Source organism: Arachis hypogaea, chromosome 11 (assembly GCF_003086295.3).
Source record: "Arachis hypogaea cultivar Tifrunner chromosome 11, arahy.Tifrunner.gnm2.J5K5, whole genome shotgun sequence".
NCBI classification, from domain to species: domain Eukaryota; kingdom Viridiplantae; phylum Streptophyta; class Magnoliopsida; order Fabales; family Fabaceae; genus Arachis; species Arachis hypogaea.
Window position 1 is genome coordinate 44,134,909 of NC_092046.1, and position 7,148 is coordinate 44,142,056.

The following is a 7,148-nucleotide window of genomic DNA, read 5'->3' on the forward strand; positions in this document are numbered from 1 at the left end:
TGCGCGTGCAATGTATATATGCAAAAGAAAGCTAGTCATAGCCCGCAGAGTTTAGGCCGACTAGTTAAAATAGATACAACAGAGTTTGAGTGTTAAGACGGATACATCATGTCTCTCAAATTTTAAGCCTCTAAAGCAACAAGTACAATATACAAAAGTGAGAGAATAACTACATCAAAATGAACAAAATGCAAAAGAAAGCCATCCTCTGCTCTGTCACCATCCACAAACTCACCGAGGTGGGTTGCGACCTGCATTTGAAAAATAACAACAATATATAGTATGAGAACCGGAGGTTATTAGTATGATAACAGTGTCCAACAGATAAGATATAAGGTTATGAGAAGCCAAAGGCAATCCTAGAACTTCAAACCGATATAAAGATTCAACTTATGATAAAACTTTAAACCATAAAAAGGTTATCTAACTTAAGGGATTTCTAAATCAACAAATCACCACTGTCCCACATCCTTTGCTAACATATCCCCCATGCGATCACATCGCCAGCACCTACCAAGCCTCATCAATTCCAGCAGAAAACACAAATAATGCAAGTAAGTAAAACACAAGTAATATACATATACAACAGGTAATTCAGTTAGCAATAAAACGTGTTATACAAGTTGGCACAATGTAAGTAAACAAAGCAAACAAACACGTAAGAATTCACATGATGAATGCATGTCCTATTAGCCGTGATATCACTTGTCAATTCAAATGCCAACCCGACACATACCCTTGGGATGTCGCCTTTTGGTCTCGAATAATTGGCACCCAATGGATATAGTGCCCGGCACAGTATCAAGGGATAGTACTCGGCACACTCTTGTGACTCGAAAGGATGCAAGCGAGATACTCTGCCTCAGACCTCACATATGAACGTAAGCAGGATTAACCACAGCCCTTGCTAGGCGCATAGCGACTTACCAATCAAACACATCCGAATATATATCCAGTTTCAGTGATCACTGTCATTCTCATCATGTCCAACAATCTCAATTATTCATCTGTCTCAATACATCATCATCTCAACACTCCACCAATCCACTCAAGTCATTCCATCCACAAACTTCCCAAGTCTAAGTCACAGTCTCTAATCATATAATAGGAATATTTAACTAAGTCCACTCAATGAGTTCCCCTTGTCCCAAAGACCTAAATACTAGCTAAGGAAACCTAAACAATAATTATAGAGGTTTAGAAATCCAGAGGAGTGATTAACAATACAAAAATCACATTTTCACCGAAACAGGGGTCATGCGTACGCATGTCCATTCTTGCGTATGCATGGGTGAAATTTTGACAATGTCGCGTATGCGTGCATCGTCCACGTACGCGAGCATTCAAAACAGAAAAGGGTGTCCGCATACGCATGAGTGTCGGGCAGAGGCCAATGCTCGCGTATGCATGCCTTGTTCCGCGTACGCATGCCACCTAATTTTCAGAAAAAGTTGTTTTGCTATAGAATTCAAATTTTCACACCAAACTTCAAACAAGCTTAACTTTTTTGTTTTATATCATTTTTCACCTGTTCTTCGACCGACGTAAATTTCACAGACCCAATTTTTATTCAAAATATGTTTCATTAAATTTAGGATTCCGGAAGCCAATTTATAGCTGGTTGGAATTTGTCAAAATCAAGGTTTTACCCAAAATTTGCAAAGTCCTCTATTTTTCTAAAACTCAAAATCAAACCAATCCAACATTTCCTAAAATCAACATCAAAACACTACTACACACTATAATTACTCCTCAATTACCTTTCAACCATTTTCACACCTATTTTACTCAAATTTCCATCTTTTCTACTCATAGATCGATAAACTCAAAAATTCTCAATCCAAACATACAATTCAACAATTTTGCATAAGTTCAACTCATCACAAGCATTATTCATCAATATATCATCATTAATCCTCATAAATCTCAATAATTATCAACACCAATGACCTCAACAATCATCATCAACATCAATAATCATCAACAATCAACATCAATTCAATCCTATCCTAAGGTCCACTGGCCTAAGTTGTCCACAACATACATATTATTAAAGAAAACTGAAATCCTACCTTAGCCGATTCCTACACAAACACAAAGTTACCAAAACACAGCCACCAAGCTCAATCCAAAAGCTCCAAATCCACCAAGTCTACTCCAATCAACAAGAATTCAAGCTATATACATACAATTTATCAAAATTAACACTAGGGCTCATAGTATTCAACTAAACATAAGAGTATTACGAATCCTTACCTTATCCACTGTGGTTTAGGATAAAACCCAACAATTCTCCAATGCTATATCATACCTAAACAACAAAATCACAAGAAATCTCATTACTCAAAATTCATTTTCAAGTTTGACATAGGAAAAAGGAATAGAGGTTGGAATTCGAGTTTTTTTACCAACTTTGTTTAGATGAAATCAAAGAGCTCGACAAGGGTTTCATGTGGTCGCAAATGGCACGCAAATCGGAGCTCTAGTGAGAGAGATATTGCCAAATGAAGAAGAAGATGAATAGTGCCACTTTTGGGGTTTCTCTCTTCTTCAATCTCAGCAGCTCTCTCGCTCCTTGTGTGTGTTATGAGGCTGAATGGCCTCATTAAAGTGTTTATATATGTTCGGCTTGGACCCAACTTAGGTTCTGGTCCAACCGTTTAGTGTTTTTGGTTTGTTTAGTCCAACTTTGGGACAAAACCTTTAAAATTAGCGCTCGATTTTCAATTCTAAATATTTTTCTAAGGATTTCTACCGTTTTTATTTCTTTTACACAGTTCAGACAGACTTAAGTCAGTACTGCCAACTAAATTACCAGTATGTACTTTTACATATTTTTCTGCAAAAAATTATATTTTCACACTTCAAAAAATCTGCTAAATCTAAATTTCACCTTTAAATTTTTAAATTAATATTCTAAACTTTTGAAACTATTCTAGACAATTAAATTATTATTTTATTTTTATTAAACAGTTAATTAAATTTCGGTTTTTACAATATTTGCCATGCTTATCAGATTTAACAACTCCTTGTGGTACTCCATTAGAAATTTTAATCCTTGTTTCAACCTATGAAGCTTTTCAAGAAACTTTTTATAGTGTCATGATGGCACAAACTAGTTCGTCATAATTTTATTCATCTTCTTCCATTTGCAAATTAGAAATTCTCTTTACCTTCTTATAGATCTACCTAACTCATTCCACCAAATATAAGTATTATCCAAGAATTTGGCTTCTACCAATCTAACATTCTTTTACTCGGAAGAGTTGTAATATACAAAAATCAACTCTACCTTTTTTTTTCATTCAAAATAAGCTTTAACATTATTCTTTTCTTTAAATGCAAGAATTTACATCTTGAAAATCTTTTTTATATGAGATTTCTTCATCGTCACTATTACCATTATCAATCCTCATTTATTCTTATTTGAAAACCTGCAAAAAGAATAATGAAGGCCTCACAACACTCTTCCCACTATATAACTCGAATTTGGACACTCGTGTATGAATTCATTTTGTGACTTTTTTTTCTCTTTTGAGCTCACCTTTCTTGGATAGCTTTAAACAAGTTACACTTTAAAAATTGGGAAAAAAAAACCAAACTAAGGTATTTTTAGTGATAGACACTTTGAATTTGATTAAAAGCTCAAATTATGTGGCAAAGGATAGAAAACAAAGGGAGGCACTTTGCTAATAGAGTTTTAGAGACATTAGAATAATTCCAATTCTAATTGATACCCTAAAATAAATTGTAGCACATATAAATTATTTGGATATTTGAAAATTAAAATCAACAACTTTATTAATTGTATGACATTCTCCTTTTCTTCTTTTTTTATTGCACTTTTCAAGAACATTACTTTTTCATCTTCTTTGAAATTTACCTTTTTATTTTCATTCTTTTTTTTTCTGTTTCTTTGATTTTTTATTTTTTTTTCTGAATATAACTCTAAAGTAAAATTGTAGAAACAAATACGTGAAAATAAAAAAATTAGACTAGGACCCTAAACTTTATAAATAGATAAGAATTTACCTACGATTAGTAATTAATACCAAATAATAAAGAAAAATAATCCAAGAATAGAAGCCACAACGGAAACAATAAGAAAGATAGATTTTTTCTTGTAGATCCTAAAAGATCTGTTCTTAGCAACTTAAGTAATTAAATGGATTTTCCAATGATAAAAAAAATAACCTACAAATTGAATAAATAGAAAAAACAATAAGAGAGATAAATGAATGAAAATTTCCTATTTAGTCATAGTGTGATTTAAAACCCTGATATCTATATATATATATATATATATATATATATTAGTATAAAAAAGTTTTATATTGATAGTTATAAAATTAACTCAATTTTTTTTTGAAATAGTTAAATCTTAATTCTAATTATTAATCACAATATCAGTATTTTCTTCAAATTATATGTAATAAAAATTTGAAGGAAGAGAAATGAAAATATAGATTAAAAAGATAAGCGATGAAAATTTAAAACTAAAAAGCCAAAAAAATATGCATATAATAATAATATATATTTTATGTGAATAATATTACAGAATCATCTTTTAATTATATTTAACTATAAATTTAATATTTTTTATAATTTTTTAAATTTATTTAAAGTATATTATTTTATTAATTTTATTTTTTGTAAAATAGAAAAGTAGAGAGATAGAGAATGAGAGGGAAAAAAGAGAGAAAGACAAAGAAGAAGAAGGAATAAAGGAGTTTGTTAATTTTGGAGAAAAATTATTTTAATTGTAATAAAAAATATCTCATAACACATTTTATTTTGTCAAATTAGTAATATAAAATATAAATTATGAGTTATATATAGAGTAAAAAGCGTTGAGAGAAATAGAAAAGGAGAGAGAGATAAATAAGAGGATGGAAAAAATGAGTTTATTAATTTTAGAAAGAAATATTTTATCTCAATTTTAGTAAGAGAATATCATGTGATACATTTTGGTTGTTAAGTTAGTAATATAATATAATTATATTTTGAATTTCATTTTAATTATAATTAGATAATATTATATTGTATATTTTGATTAGCAAATTTATAATTAATCATTCATAATGATATATAAAAAAGATAAAATGAATAAAAAAATAAAAAAATAAAAATAATTCTTTAATTTTATAAAAAAAATTGATTTTAAATATAATAAAAAATAACAAATTTTAATAATAAAATTAGTAATATATAATACACAAGATACGAATACAGCTAATTTTGTTTTCGAATAGAGTCGTATAAAATTCTAGTTTTCCAATTTTACGAACTTAGGAGGATATGAATGAAGATGTATTTATAAGATTGTAGGTTCATGAACCTGGATGGGTCAATTTGCAAGTATCAATAGTCAATAGTCAATGAAATTTTAGGATTTTGCATTCGTGGGTTTAGAATAATTTGGTGATGGTGATTTATTATTAAGCAAAACTTTATTATACTCATTTGGGGTCATAGTGTGAGCTTCTGTGAAGGTTCGTTCTTTATGTGAAGTGCAGGGGAATTTTGGTCACGTGGTTTATTTTCATTTTACCAATTTCCATCTTTGCCATCATTTTGAAATGAACTAATGAACTTCTGCTATATTTCCCGATTAGAAAGTATGTTGCTGACGTCATTAGTCTGACAGGTGCAGGTAGAGTACGAGTAGAGAGTACGCAGACGATTGAAATGAATCCTCTGTTTTTCTTCACTCTTGGGTAACAACTAACAACCATTCATAAGTGTCCATACTCTTCTCACTCTTGAGGTGGCACGTCCCAAGTGCTCCCTTCTTTGCCAAAGAATTTGCAACTTTGTTTGTATCTCTATGGATAATGGCAAACCGAATTGACACACTCCTGCAATTCTTTAACTCAAAAATTTTGTGAACAAGAGCTGACTCACAAGGATTAACCACGTTGAAGGGCCTCAACCGAATCAGTTTCTCACAAATCAATAAAACTTGCTCCATGCTCAAGCATCTAAACATTATTGTCGCGAAGAACACAACCAAAACCTGAATTGCTGGAATCCGCAAAGACGCTGCCATTACTCCAGTGGACAGCAACCGGAAGGTAAGATTGCGTGACATTATGCACTGCTACGGCTCTGAAATCTTCACTACAAGCTCTAGCTTTGTATGCAATACTGATTAGAGAATTTATCTTTCTCTTTATGAAAATTATAAGCATTCCTATCTAACCAAATGCACCACACAGCCGCGAAGTACCTTGGTTGTGATGAATTCCTAGATTGCGTGAAACTAATGAATCGCTGTCTCAGGAAAAGATTGGCAACGGCAGCAAATGTTGGTATTCTTCAATCCCAATATGGAAGAGCTTGATGGAGACATAGCCAAAACAATAGCCTTACCTTCTCAGGAGCCACTCATATCCCTCTTTAGCCTTGTATTTGCTGGCGGAAGAGCCTAGCCAAAACCACCCTGCTGTGGCCTCACCATGCACCCAAGGGTCCTAGGAATCAACGTCTAATTTTAATTTCTTCTGAGATAAAAGAGAAGATGTATTGTAAATGCCAAGAGTTGTTCATAATAAGATCACATATTCGAAGATCTGTGTCAGAAATATGAACAAAATCCATTTGAAGATCATCCAAGGGGAGAACCAAAAGGAATTTGTGATAGCCCCAATGTTCCAACTAAAACCTTTTAATTATGAGCTTGGATGCTGCAAGAATAATGGCTTTCTAAACATGTGAGGAACCAATATCAGCCTGAGCATTAAACAAATCACCATGCCTCAAGTATTTGTGCTGCTGTAAGATTTTCACCCATAATTTATCCTTATTGGATAAGAATTGCCACAACAATTTACCAAGAGATATGTTGAAAAGTCTAGAATCTCTAAAAGTAAGTCCACCATACTTCTTTGAAGTAACTAGTGTCTTCCAAGGAGTCAGATGAAGACTAAACAAAAAAAATCGAGATAAGAAAAAAGAATATATGTATTAAAATTGTTGTTTACATGATAAAGAGTCATGCTATTTATAAGGATCTTTCAAACTAACCTCATAAATATTTAGCTACCAACTACTAACTCTCAACTACTTATCATTACTCTAACACAACTACTTATTATTGTTCTAATACGCCTCCATACGCTAGAGGATGAAAAATATAAAGAACTCCT

At 31.8% G+C, this 7,148-nt stretch overlaps 1 long non-coding RNA gene across 1 annotated transcript; it reads left to right on the forward strand.

Moving 5' to 3' along the window:
* The first annotated feature begins 5,797 nt into the window (after window positions 1–5,797).
* On the forward strand, window positions 5,798–6,899 carry LOC140176521 (uncharacterized). The gene is made up of 2 exons (XR_011868131.1): window positions 5,798–6,074; window positions 6,283–6,899. It is a non-coding gene; the product is annotated as an uncharacterized lncRNA (long non-coding RNA).
* The last annotated feature ends 249 nt before the right edge of the window (window positions 6,900–7,148 follow it).